Genomic DNA, 14,590 nt, shown 5'->3' with positions numbered 1-14,590 from the left:
CAGCCCCAGCGGAGGCTTCGGGAGCAGTGTGAAAGTCTAGCACTACCATCTGACAGCGAGCTGCAAAACTTTGGGCTGCATATTAAGCGAGGAAAGTGGATTGAAGCGAGAGTCAAGGCAATTCATTATATTGCAGGGCTCCGAGGCGGGAGCCGTAAAAACACGAACTGGATCCCCCCGGAGGAAAATGGAATGGAGTCTGAATGGCGCTCCACAGCTCTTCGCGGTAAAATTGTGCCTGCCCAGCATCTAGAATCGAGAAGGAGCTACCCCAGCGGCGTCTAGCGTGGTAGGCGCTCAACAACCGCGGGTGTGGATCCTATTTCCACTCCTCTCAAAGTCTCCAAATAAACGCTTTGGGGGGGAATTGCATGTCAGATTGGTAAGGAACACGTTTGAGAAATGTTCATTTCTGAATGAGGCTTTTTTTTAATTTTCCCACCTGAGGAGTAGCTACGCAAAAAGACACTCAAGCACAAGCCAACTTTTTTTGTACCGACATAGAATAAGAATTACCTTCCCCGTTCTGCTCCCCCAAAACTAAAATCAGAGATAAAATAAATGAAGGTTCAGGCTGGTCTGGTTTGTGGCAGGTTTTCAAACAAAACTTGATACCCAGGGTCAATCTAATTAGAGGGAAAAGATAACAACTCCCTCACACCCCAATATGCACATTCTCCTGATTGGCCAGTCTTATTGGTGAGCTTACTGACTATTCTTTTTGGAAAGACAGAGTAAAACTACTGATAATATTTCAAAGACAAGCAAGCCCAGACCAAAATCACCGGGCAGATCAGGAATTTGGACCTTTCTGCCACACTTCACTGAAGATTTATATTCAACTGATACACAAAAATAGTACATGAAAAACTATTTACAATGAAGCTTACAAGTCACTCTATGGCCCACTGGAAGAAAAACTTAACAATTTCCTATTTGATGCTTACTATATACTAAGCTGTTTTTAGGTTTGGAGTGCTAAGCACCAACAATACTACCAAGGAAAGATCAAGTCACCAATCTTAATACGATTGCTGAAACTGACAAAATCTGTTGTCTTTGACTTAACATATTAAGCCAATGTAAGATTCTTTTGTTTTGCTTTCATCTTTAAAACCAACCTGGGAAATTTTTACACATGTAAAATGATTATAAATATTTTAAAGTTAAGGATGGAGGAAAAAATAGGAAGGACAACCAAATGTTCTAGGTAGGTATTTCTTTCAGCCCTTGATTGCATAAAGCTTTCTGCCATTTTACTGAGATAGGAAAAAGACTCAGAGTAGTGAAGTTTCTCATAGCAACTCTGGAATGGATCTGGAATGGAGTCTTTTGCTCTAACACAAGTTCTGTAGAAGAGAGTGGGGAAGAAGGAAAAACACAGTTTTGAGCACTGACAAAATGGAGGGAGGCAGGCATACAGTCCTGTGAAACAGGATAAAAGGCTAAAACAGCAACTGTGCTGCCTGTTCTCTGCAGCACAGCCACCTCAAGAGAATTCTCCAGCATGATCATCTCCAGCTTTTTTATGTAAGAATCAAAGAAATCCAAAGGAATCTACTAGGCATAGACAGGAAGTGAATAATGCCTAAAGGAAAGCATTCTGACTAGCCTTAATAGAGTTCAAACCCATCTATCCCTACAGAAAATGGCTCCTTCCAAAGATAAAAAGAAAAAGTGAAGCAAACAAAAAGTCAGTGGAGGGGCCACGGTGATGGCAGTATGTGGCCTCCAGTGATGCAGCACTTACCACCCACCTCAAGTGAAAGCAGTCAGGAAAAATTACAATGAGTTTTGGCACTTTTCCAAATTACCACTTTCTGTCCTGAAATTTAACAATACTGAAACTGGATTCAGAAGCCACCAGAGGGGCTGGGGGTAGGAACCAGCAGATTGGATCTTATTGGCCTATCCCGCCAAAGAGGCTTCCAGAGGCCTATGTACAAGTGTGTTGTTCTTCCAGTATTGCTGTGGAAGGGAGAGAAAGGAGACAAAGGAGAAATAACCCCACACAGTTCATTGTGCCTATTGGACAGGCTGTTTAAAAACACCACTGAATCTCAATCTCTCTCTCTCATTCTCTCTCTCTCTCTCTCCCTCTCTCTCTCCCTCCTCTTCCCCCTTCCCTCACTCCCTCCCTTCCCTCCTTCTCTACTTGCTTTCAAGAATAGAGCATATCCACAAACCATTCTCAAATGAAAGAGGGCACAATGCAATGCAATATTAGGCCATTGTTTTGCCTCAAATTCCAAGACCAGAATATAGATTACACATTTTTAAATGTAAAGTCCCTTTTGACTTCAGAACAAAATCTAAAAACACATTTAAATTTTTTCCCCCCAATCAATAACAGCTGCCAAAAAATATAGACTCTGTCCAGCAAAAACTGGAATACATGGTTGATGTTATGCTTCCCCTTTATCCCAGCTAAAATTGAAAGTCCAAAATGTTCCTGAAAAGGATTCTAGTTGACTCCACACCTACCCTCTGTTTTTTTTTTTTTGTTTTTTTTTTTAAGTAATTGCCAGTGCTTCCAAGATGGAATTATAGAAAAGCTAACGTACCTTACCGGCTTGCCTTCAAAACCAAGATAAGATATTCTCTAAAAAGAAGCGTAGAGGTAAGGAGTTCACAACCTGATTGGCTACTGAGGAGCTTTAGTAACTCATATTATTAACACAATTTATAACTAATTATGGAGAGCATAAACAGAAATCATTTTATAAACTTAACCAAATACTGTAGACCTAAGGCATGGCATGCAGTCTCCATCTTGAATATTCACCTTTTGTGTTGAAGCAGCTTTAGCCTACACACCTGCCCTTCTTCAGCAATCCTTGAGTTGCATGTGCTGTTCTTATCCAAGTTCCATCAAAAAGGGGTTCTACTGAGGCTCAGAAATCTCTTGAGCATGTTATTCCTTCAACAATTGCTATTAGTAAGATCATTCCTAAGTCAGATCTATAAAGTTCATTAAGTATCTTGTTCCTTATTTTACCTATAACCTAGAATACTTTTTTTCCCCGAGATTTTTTTATTTATTTATGCATACAAAAACTGGGGTGTAGGCCAAAGATGGGAGGAGTGAGAGGATTCACCAGAGACAGAGTGGGGAGCAGAACAGGCAGAGCCACTGTAATACGCTGCTGAGGGGAGCAACAGGCAAGACGGGAGAGGTCCGCTGCACCATGTGGGTCAACTTCCTGGCTGGTGATCGAACTCATGCGACAGTGGCTGGTGATAACTTGATGGCGCTGAGGCTTTAACGCCAGTGCCACCAGGGAGGTCCCAGAATACTTATTAGTGCTATTTTTGGCAGTAGGCATTTCTAACGTCTCAGAATAAAATGCACAGGCTATTCCTGCAATAGCAGTAGTGTTAGGACTAAATGCAATTGCAACAGAAGCAGTAACACTGAGCTATAACCGTTCACTGACATCACCTTTTCATAGCCTTTGAGTGATTCACATCTTTAGTGATCTGATAATTGAAGATTAATTAATTTAGTAAGTCCTTCACCGCTGCACATATGTTATCTGACCTAGACTCTCTCTCACCTTTTACACACACTTAAGCACACATACACACACACATTTGACATCATGTTTTGCTGTGTGATGCCAAGATATGAGAAACAGTTAAGAGGAATGACAGGAGAAACATTTTCTAAATAGTGAAAAGGGCCTCCCTGGTGGCTTAAGGGGTTCAGTCTCAGCACTACGAAGCTATTGGCAGCCATTGCAACAAAAGTCTGATTCCTTGGAGCTGACGCACATGGCACAGTAGACCTCTCCTGTCTCACCTGCAGCTCCCCTCAGCAGCATATTTCAGTCAATCCGCCTGTTCTGCTCCCTACTCTGTCTCTGGTAAGTTCCTTTCACAAACGCATACCCCCTTCCAACCCCCACACCTCTGGCCTATACCCCAGCTCTTGTATGCATAAATAAATCTAAAAATATATATATTTTAAAAAATGAAAAAATATAGAGTGAACTTAGATAACAAGGAGTGTGTGTTTTCTATTTTTTTTTCAAGGTTTTTACTTCTTCAAACCCAGAACACATACACTCACATATAAATAAAAAAAAATTTAAGGGACCACAGATACTGGACAAGAGTATGCTTACATCAAACATGTATTCTACATTGCCTTTTTTCAAACTAAATGCAACTGAACAAAAACATGGAGAAGAAATTCACAGGGATGGAAAACTACACATAGAGATAAAATTCTGTTAAAGGTATTCTTCGAAGTGTGTGGAGATGAGGAATGAGAAAAGGGAGGCCAAGGGTTAAGGGAGGATGACCTAGCTAACCTTTCAGGGAGAAAGCTACCAAGCTACCGTTTAGAGCCAGCTCAACAGCTGAGATGCCCAGACTTTCATTTTCAGTCATGTTTCCAAGTGCCTGTTTCAATTTTTAAGCGGTAATGACCAAGATTTCAAATAGACAAAAATCTAATCATGTGGACAACATGCGTCGTGAGGCGGTAAAGCAGAGGTGTTCCCCAATGAGTCAAATGACATCTCTTTGCTTGTCACACTTCAATGTTTGAAACTGTTATGGAATTTTCCACGTTTTGCTTTCATATGTCAATTCTGTCACCCAGGTATAAGTGGGAAACCCTCTGACAATTACCCTGCAATGATATACAATGTTGTGCACAGACTACCTTCATCCTCAGGGTTACCAGAAGGTACACTTATGACTCCCCCCTCCCCAAATAGTACAGGCCTTTTTCATTAAACACTTAAGACTCAGATGAAACTCCTTCATTTCCCAAGAAAGTTGATGAACAAAGAGAAAAACAAAAAGAAACTTAAGACATGGCAATTCCCAGTCTATGGGACTTTAAAGAGATTTTGTAAGTAGAAAGAAAAGAATTAATGTTAAACCTGAGATCACTGGCATAATTATTAAAGGGATTGTGATTGTGATTGTGTGTGTAAACTATACAGCAAGGGTATATTATTATTATTATTAATGTTTATTATTATTAATGTATATTATTACTATTATTATTATTATTAATGCTTTTACTTAAGAAAATGACATTTTAGTCATCCCCCTGCCCGCCCACCTTTCCCCACCCCCAGGAGAAGAGAAAGGTAACTTCCCCTCTCATCCTGCATCCTCTCATTTTTCCTCTGGGTAACTTAGGCTGTCACATTGGGTAATGGTGCTTGGATGAAATGGCACAAAAATGCCCACAATGTTCAATTTATGCCACCCTGGTTGCTCTCAGAACTCAAGCTCTTGTACACAGCAGTGTTCCTGCCAGGGCTTCCTGTGTGGATCAGAACCCAGTGCTGTAAAGGCTGCTGTGTGGAATGGAGGTGTTTGTTCTACCTATTTGGCTGACTCTGGGTATAGAATGGTCTTTGGTCTTTGTAATAAGAGAAACGACTGTCCGCCAAAATGAATGTCAAAGATGCACCAAATTAAATAATGTCCTTAATTGGGCAAATGAGAAAGAAAAGAGCAAGTCTGACTTAAAGTCCATTTCACTGAACTCACCAACAGATTCCTGGTGCTAGGTGAAGAAACAGAATAAGGTCTTCCAGGCTTTTGGTGTTTGCTATCGAAGATTAGAATTTGATCTTTAGATCAATGTTTGGGGGGTTTCAAAATTAGTGACCTGGGAAGTCCCCACCAACCGCTAGTACTTCCTCACTTCCATGAAGGTGTGCCCTTCCTTTATAGGGGAGGGGTGTGGGTGCCTCCAATTCAACTTTTTGAGCACCTGAGCCAGGGGGACACAAAAAACCGTCAACAGAAGCAATCCTAAATATTCAAAGCTGCACTAAACAGGCGAAAGCCCTTGTTTTCTTTTTCAAAGACACACATTTGAAAATTTGTATTCACCAGAATGCTCTATAAAGCAGTTTTTTTTTTCTTTTAATGGTGTCTCCAAATCAGTTTTTTGTTATAGTACTTATAGAAGTTGGAGTGATGTTTACCTAAACTCTAAACATTTACCATTGACTGCATTAGAGACTTGTATAATTTAAAAAACAAATAGAGAAGAAAACATGTTCTTCAATCTCCCTCCTGCTTAGATCTTCATATAGGTAATGCTGAGCACACAGTGATAGTAAAGGGTGAGGAAGAGGTTAAATTTGTAAGTGTTAAAAAATAAAAAAGAGGAAGAATGATTTAACCAAAAGGAAGAAGCAAATCTTACTAGCACTGCATGCCAGGAACTTGCCAGTGACATTTAATATTTGTCACGTTTTCTTTCAGAGACCAGGGAAACCCAAGAGATAAAGTTGACCTAAAAGTGGAAAGAATATAAAAACAAAAGGATGCAAACACCTTAGGCAGACTCTTGCATCTCTGTTACATTCATACACCAGCCCGAGTATACATATATGAAGAGGAAAGCAAAGGCGCCTGGGTGCAGCCCAAGAATAATGCTGAGCCCTGGGTCTCCCCCACCCCTCCCCCGCCCTCCCACCTCGGGTGTCAGGGTGCCTAGAGGCACGAGCAGCAGCCCTCACTCCAGCCCAAGCAGTGTGCCTGTGATGTCATGTCATTTGCAGCAGCAGGAGGAATCCCTCTTCCTTGGGGAGCTATTGAGGAGCAACTCTGTTCCAAAACAGGGTTTTCCAAATTGCCTCTCTCTGTAGGCTTCCTCCAGGGCCAGGCAGTAGGAGAACTTGCCTGCTATACCTATAAAGGAAAAAGAAAACCGACCGAGAGCCATTTAATGAAATGAAATGACACCATTTGAAAAAATTTGTCAACAAAAATTAAAATTGTTGTTGTTTAATATTTCAATTTCACATTTAAGAATCAGAGAACAAAATCGCTTATTCTGAACTTTTACTTTGGATTCCTTAGTAGCAGGTCCAAATAAAAATACACACCTGTGTGTTAAAAATTATATTTCATATGGATCTTACTAGAGCTCTAAACAATGCCCTCTTCAAAAGGACAGGGAAAAAGAATCTTAGAGAAGCATCTCTTAGACAACCAAAATATCAGTGTTTTAAAGAAAATATGGAGTGATATAGACACAAAAATAAAGTGTGGTAGGTCCATGCATCTCACACAAATTTAGCAATGAGTGATTATTATGTGTGTGCCAGAGAGTCTCTAGTACTCACAAAAACACCCTAAGATAGGTATTGTTACCTCCATCCTATAAAGGAAGAAAGGGGTAGATTAAATCATGTAATGCCAAGATATACGTAAATGATAGGATTCCAGTGCAACTCTCTTACAAATTCTAAACCCTGAGCTTGTTCATAAAAAATAGACGATAAATCCCATAATGTTAGCAATGTAGTTTTTCCAAATGTCAGTATTAACTGTTGTTAGAAGCATAATAATATATATATATATACAACATATAGATGTGCAAAAGTATATATTATGCCACATGATACATAAGTCTACAGAATGCTACTGGCAAATGTGAGCGGTTCAAAACAAAAATATTTCATTGGTATATTAATTTTAGTATGAGACTGATGTAATTCTGAATATAATTTTATTGGGTCTTAGAGTGTCTCCATTCAAAATGTGATTTCAGGACTAGTGGCTTCAAGATCATCCAGAAGCTTTATAGATAAAAATGCACAATCTCAGGCCCCGCTTCAGACCCTCTGAAACTGTCTCATTTTGACCAGATCCCTACGTGATCTGTAAACCACTTAAAGTTTGAGAGGCACCATTTTAGAAATGGATGATCCAGGAAAAGGATGCCCCTCGCCGCTGTCACTGAGCCATCCACAGTCGTAGGACAGGGAGGGACAGGAATGGTGAGTATGCACTAACATTATAAACTTTTCTCTCTGATTTTTATTTTTATTTTATTTATTTATTTATTTTTTATAGAGGCATGTTATTTATTTATTTATTTGTTTGTTTGTTTTTGTTTATACAAGCACTGGGTACAGTCAGAAGCACGGGAGGGTGAGAGAATTCACCAGAGCCAGATCGGGGAGCAGAACAGGCAGAAGGACCGAAGTACACTGCTGAGGGGAGCAGCGGGCGGCAGGAGAGGTCTGCGCGCCATGCGGGACCCTCCTCTGGTGGCCGGGGAGCAGCCGGGGATCGAACCAGTGCTGCAGAGGCCGCGGGCAGCTTCGCAACCCAGCGCTCAACCGCTGCGCCACCGGGGAGGCCCTTCTCTCTGATTTTTAACCACATGTTGATGAGTCATTTTTTAAAAGATTTATTATTTATGTATACAAGAGCTGGGGTGTAGGCCAGTGATATGGGGGGTGAGAGGATTCACCAGAAACAGAGTGGGGAGCAGAACAGAGAGATCTGCTGAAATACACTGTTGAGGGGAGCAGCAGGCGAGTCAGGAGAGGTCTGCTGTGCCATGTGGGTCACCTCCCTGGCAGGGAATCGAACTCATGTTTACAGGAGCTGCAGATTGCTTCATAGTGCTGATGCTCAACCCCTTGTGCCACCAGGGAGGCTCCGATTAGTCATTTTTTAAGTAACAGCTTTACTGAGATATAATTACAATTCACCCATTGAAGTGTGCAATTCAATGTTTTTTTTAGCTTATTTGCAGCTGTGCAACCATCAACACAATCAATTTTGGAACATTTCATCACCTGCAAACGAAACCCCATATTCTTTGGCAGTCACCACCATTCTGCCCAGCCCAAGGCCTGGGCAACCGCTCATCTCTACTTTCTGTCTCTATTGAGTTGCCTATTCTGGACATTTCATAGAAATGAAATGATACAATTTATGGTCTTTTGTCATTGACTTCTTTCACTTACCTTGTTTTCAAGGTTCATCCATGAGAACCCTTCCTCCTAAGTGGCGGTATGCGTCGACAGATGTGTGGGTACCAGGCAATGTGAAGCCATCACCCACTCCTCCCAATGGAGCTCCTGAGTGCCACCGCTCCTCTAAGAGAAGCTTGTCTCCTCCCTTAACTTACTACCCTAATAAGGAGGTCTTTAACAGAATTCTCTTCTTTTCCATCTTCTCCCTGGGACTTAGCAGCTCAAGTATAGCTGGCCCTTGGCCAAGTTTCTCTCCACAACACCTGCTGATACTGCCAGTGCTGCCACCTTATGCCCATTTCTTGAAGTAGTGGACACCGGGTCAGACACTGTCGTTCTCCCCAGAGCCCTGCTCTTCGCTGCTGTCAAGAAATCGAGGTTGTGACTCATGACTGCATGTGACCAGGAGAGGTCGAGGGTGTGCTGTGTGGGAACTCAAGCCTGGTCCCTTCAAACAATCAAGAGACAGGGAGAGAAGCAAATGCAGATTGCAGTTAGGGCTAAGAAGAGCCTGGTTTTGCAACCTCTCTTTCTGGTTCTCTTAGCTGTTTCTGCAGCTCCCGTTTCTTTCTCTCCTCAGCTCACTTTCATTTCCCCATCTATTCTTCACAAAATAGAGAACCTGCACATGTCTCCTGCTCATTTCTACCTGGACTGTTTTCTCTTGGCAGGTCTCTTAGCAGCACAACAGTTGTGTACTTAGACAATTTGGGTATGCTGAGTTACTTCTGTAAAAAAAAAAAAAAAAAGGAAAGAAAAAGAGTCAGTCTAAACATTCTGCCCCAGTGAACAGCAAACGAAGGAAAAGATTTTCTTTTCTCTAAAATCAAGATGTTCTTTAATAAGTCAAACTACCCAAAACCAAATTTTTGTTATGAGACATAAATGATCTATCCCAAAGAAAAACTAAGGTTTCCATGAAGTACCCAAAATACTTTCCCAACATGCTGATGCCTGGATTTGGGACCTTGTGTGAGTCATTTGGGGGCAGGTGACTCCTTTGCAGACGATTGCTCCTACTTTGTACTCCCACCATATATCCCCCAGTCACCTCTCATTCCTAGGAAAGGCTTTCCAAATTAAGGCCACAGGTACTTCAAATTCTTCCTGACACTCAATCCTATTTATTCCAGAAATGTCTGGGTACTGCAGCGTGACAGCCCTTTGTCAGACACAAGGTAGTAGACAGTTTTAACTCTCATGGAGTTTTGCTCATGGGAGGTGGGGGGAAGAATATAAATAAATGGTCCACCACGGCCCCGATAGCTCTGTCATGGGCTCGGCTGATTCCCTCAGTGTGTCGTGATGAACCCTGGTCCTCCTGAGTGAGGTGGAAAGGAAGACCTTGCCATCTTAACATGGAAGAAAAATCAGATAGACTTGTGTTTGTCTTGGGTGGTAGCCTTGCAGGACATTCTGCCTTCAACTTACTTTGACCGTTGGCATACCCTCTGAGAGCCACAGGGATACCAGGCTGAGCACCACAGCATTAGTGGACTTTATGACATTATCAAATTCTTAAATAATTGTGTATGTGTATAGTAGGCACTGCTTAGAAATTGTTCTTTTTTTTTTTAAAGATTTATTTATTTATGCAAACATGAAATGGGGAAAAGGCCAGGAGTGCAGGGGGTGAGAGGATTCACCAGAGACAGAGCAGGGAACAGAACAGGCAGGTTGACCAAAATACACTGCTAAGGGGAGCAGCGGGCGAGGCAGGAGAGGTCTTCTGCACCATGTGGGTAGCTCCCTGGCCAGGGATAGAACTCGTGCTGCAGAGGCTGCGGATAGTTTCACAGTGCTGTGCTTAACCCCTTGCGCCACCAGGGAGGCCCTCGAAATTATTCTTGTACACAATCTTTGTTAATTTAGATAGCTCTGTATTACTTAGCTGTATAAATAATTCACATTGTGAGTTTGTCTATAATCATCCTTTAATCCAAAGGAACTCAGAACAAGGTGTTACCTACCTTTCCTATTTTCTTCTCTTTTTGTCTTCACAAGGCTGAGTATACCAATGGGAACTTGTTAAACTTTCACTGTTAGTCAGTTTGTAGAGGAATGTATTATTTATCCTTTCTTGCTTGGGGGTCAGAGCAACCAACCAACAGATCTAAAGACACGCTTAGAAGACCTGTCAATATAAACAGGTGTGTATTTACTCTGACATTGCTATTACAATTTAATCGAGCTTCATTTATCTAACACCTTTGGAGAATGTGAAAAGTCTGAATTAGTTTTCTAAATAATTGAACCTAATTCCTTTAAGAATAAACTGTTTAAAATCTGCCTTTAATGAAACATTATTTAAAATAAAATAGATTCCTCACTTCTTGAAATGTATAGCAATTATATTTTCTTACTCATTATTAGCTTACCAAAACTTGATTGCAAAGTAATGCATCTCTCTTTAATATTAAAATATGCTAGACTCTATGCTTTACCCAAAAAGATACAAGGCTAGTGTGCTTTTTAGTTCTTCTATGTCCTTCTAATAATTGTCTTTCTGTTTGTTTTTCCCTCCTTTGTCAAGCTATTAGACAGTAACTCTCACTATTTCTTAGGTAGCTGACTTTAGCAGTCCTTGTCTTAATTTCTGTCTTGGGAAAAAGGAGAGCCCAGTGTATTAGCACTGTGTATAAAATAAGAGCAAATAGGTTTTGAATGTGAGTCTCTCCGAGAAGTGAGTAGTACTGGTTTTTCAAAGGCAGTTCAATGTTCTTTTTCACTTGTTGCAGTATGCTCTATTTCCCTACAGATGCCCCAGATTGTTGGATAAATTACTTTCTGTAGAAAGCTGAGATGTTACCATAGTACTTTTTTTTTAAGATTTTTTTATTTATTTATACAAGAACTGGGGTACAGGCCAGATGTTCGGGAGGGTGAGAGGATTCACCAGAGACAGAGCTGGGAGCAGAACAGGCAGATGGACTGAAGACACTGCTGAGGGGAGCAGCGGACAACATAGGAGAGGTCTGCCACGCCATATGGGTTTCTCCCTGGCCAGCCGGGAATCGAACCCATGCTGCAGAGGCTGCGGAGAGCTTCACAGTGCGGCACTCAACCCGCTGCTCCACTGGGGAGGCCCATTACCATAGTACTTTTCTTTTCTTTTCAAAGATTTAGTTTATGTATTTATGCATACAAGAGCTGGGGTGTAGGCCAGAGTTCCAGGGGTGAGGAGGTGAGAGGATTCACAAGAGACAGTGGGGAGAACAGGCAGATCTACTGAAATGCATTGCTGAGGGGAACAGCAGGTGATTCAGGAGAGGTCTGCTGTGCCATGTGGGTTAGCTCCCTGGCCTGGGATTGAACTCATGTCCACAGTGGCTGGGGATAATTTGATAGACCTGAGACTTAACCCTTGCACCACCAGGGAGGTCCTACATCCTATCTTTTTTTTTTTTTTTAAGATTTGTTTATTTATATAAGAGCTGGGCACAGGCCAGAGGTGTAGGAGGGTGAGAGACCTCACCAGAGAGAGCGGAGAGCAGAACAGGCAGATGGACCGAAGACAGTGCTGAGGGGAGCAGCAGGCGAGGCAGAAGAGGTCTGCCATGCCATGTGGATTTCTCCCTGACCAGCTGGGAATCAAACCAGCACTGCAGAGGCTGTGGACAGCTTCACAGCGCTGCGCTCAACCCACTGCGCCACCGGGGAGGCCCCCTACAGCCTATCTTTAAGTCAAATTGCCCCCCTTACACTATTGTTGAGAGGTAAGAGGGTGTTCAGCATACATTCTGGTAATTGTGGGCAACTTGACCTAAGGGTAATAAATGTAGCCAACCAGCTGTGTCTATGATGCAATTATTATTAGAGCAGTTCTTCCTTGCTATTAGAATCTCCCGCTGAGGAAGCGGGTGCGAGTGACTTGGATTAACTCAGATGGGGCCAAAGGCCAAATGATTTAAAGGCCAGGAATAAGTTCCATAAGAGAAGATCTGAAGTCATCTGATGAAAACCAAATATTAGGCCATCCGGGGTATGAACACCCCCATCCAGAATGTAAGGCATTAGGTTGACAGAATATGGAGTGTAGACTTTGGTGAGAACAAGTACAGAATAGTTCAATAAGAAGTCTTAGGCAATTTCCTAAAATGATTGAAAGCTATGTAGAGGGGTCAAACTGACTTAAAGAGGACAGGGTCTGGGCCTCCCCGGTGGTGCAGCAGTTGAGTGCTGGGTTGTGAAGCTGCCCGCAGCCTTTGCAGTGCCAGTTCGATCCCCGGCCACCGGCGAGAGTCCCACATGGCGCACAGACCTCTCCTGCCTCACCCACTGCTCCCCTCAGCAGTGTATTTCACCAGTCTGCCTGTTCTGTTCCCCGCTCTGGCTCTGGTGAATTCTCTCACCCTCCCGCGCTTCTGACTGTACCCAGTGCTTGTATGAATAAATAAATAAATCTTTAAAAAATAAAAAAAAAAGGACAGGGTCTTCTGTGAAGATGCATGAAATGACCTCAGTCATAGGATCCATTCACAAGTTCCACTAGTCAGTGACATGGTCGCCCAATAAATAAATGACAATGAAAATTACACTTTTCTGAGTTCTTATTTTGTATATATGGTAGCCTTTCAGATTTTCTTACTTTTTCCCTTTAATTGTGACAAACATTAATTCTGGTTTGTTTCAATCACTTCATGTTCTTTCTACCACTTTCTGCTTCTACTTTAGATTAGCTTGTGCTATAGTTAGAGAGAGAGATAATAAATATATGTAGAAATATATAGATAACAAATATAGAGAGATATATATGCTTATATATATATACACACACACACACACACACACACACACACACACACACATACATACATATATTAGAGTTTCGGTGCAAATTTCTACCCAGTTAGCTATACTCATCCACAATTCTCTGGCCAACTCCATCTTTCATGGTTTCTTTATGGCTCTTTTTTATTTAGATTTTCAGGTTTACGGTTTTGTCACTTGGTCTGTGCACCTACTAACTTTTTACCTAGAAGATAGGAAACATCTAATTTTTCTTGAAAACAAGTTGAAATTCTAACGGTTCTTCTTTCTTCAGAACTTCTACTCCACCAAAGTTGTGGTCAAAACCCAGTTTCAGGGCCTCCCTGGTGGGGCAAGGGGTTAAGCACAGCACTGTGAAGCAATCCGCAGCCACAGCAGCATGAGTTCAATCCCTGCCAGGCAGGGAACAACCCACATGGCGCAGCAGACCTCTCCTATCTCGCTGCTGCTCCCCTCAGCAGTGTATTTCAGTAGATCTGCCTGTTCTGCTCCCCACTCTCTCTGGTGAATCCTCTCACCCTCCCACACCTCTGGCTTACACCCCAGTTCTTGTGTGCATAAATAAATCTTTTAAAATGAATGAATGAATGAATGAATGAATAAATAAATAAATAAATAAAGAGGAAGGCACAATAATGCCAGTGACGAACCACATCCACCTTTAAAGAGGCCCGCCTCACAAAGTCAGAGCAGTCTTCAACGCACATGTCGTGTTTGAGTGGAACACTGAAGCACAATGTCTATGACAGGGCTATTTATATGATGGTGATATAGAGAGCACCTCAGCTCCACCTGTGGCTGACTCACCACGGGTCTTTCACTGCAATGATCATGAGGGAAGCAGCTCCATTAACTGATAATGCAGACAAAGCTATTAATTAATAGTTCCTAAGAACTCACCATGAAGGCCTGAATTCTAACTTTCACAAAAGTAGCCAATTTTACTATTTCCCAGTTTAAGGTATCCAATTTCATTATAAATTCTCAAGCTATAATAGCAATCATTCATTCAGTATATATATATATATATATATATATATATATATATATATATACACACACAC

The sequence above is a fragment of the Talpa occidentalis genome, unplaced genomic scaffold, assembly GCF_014898055.3.
Source record: "Talpa occidentalis isolate TD23 unplaced genomic scaffold, MPIMG_talOcc4v2.1 talOcc4.9, whole genome shotgun sequence".
Taxonomy (NCBI): Eukaryota; Metazoa; Chordata; class Mammalia; order Eulipotyphla; family Talpidae; genus Talpa; species Talpa occidentalis.
This window is presented reverse-complemented; position numbering follows the sequence as displayed.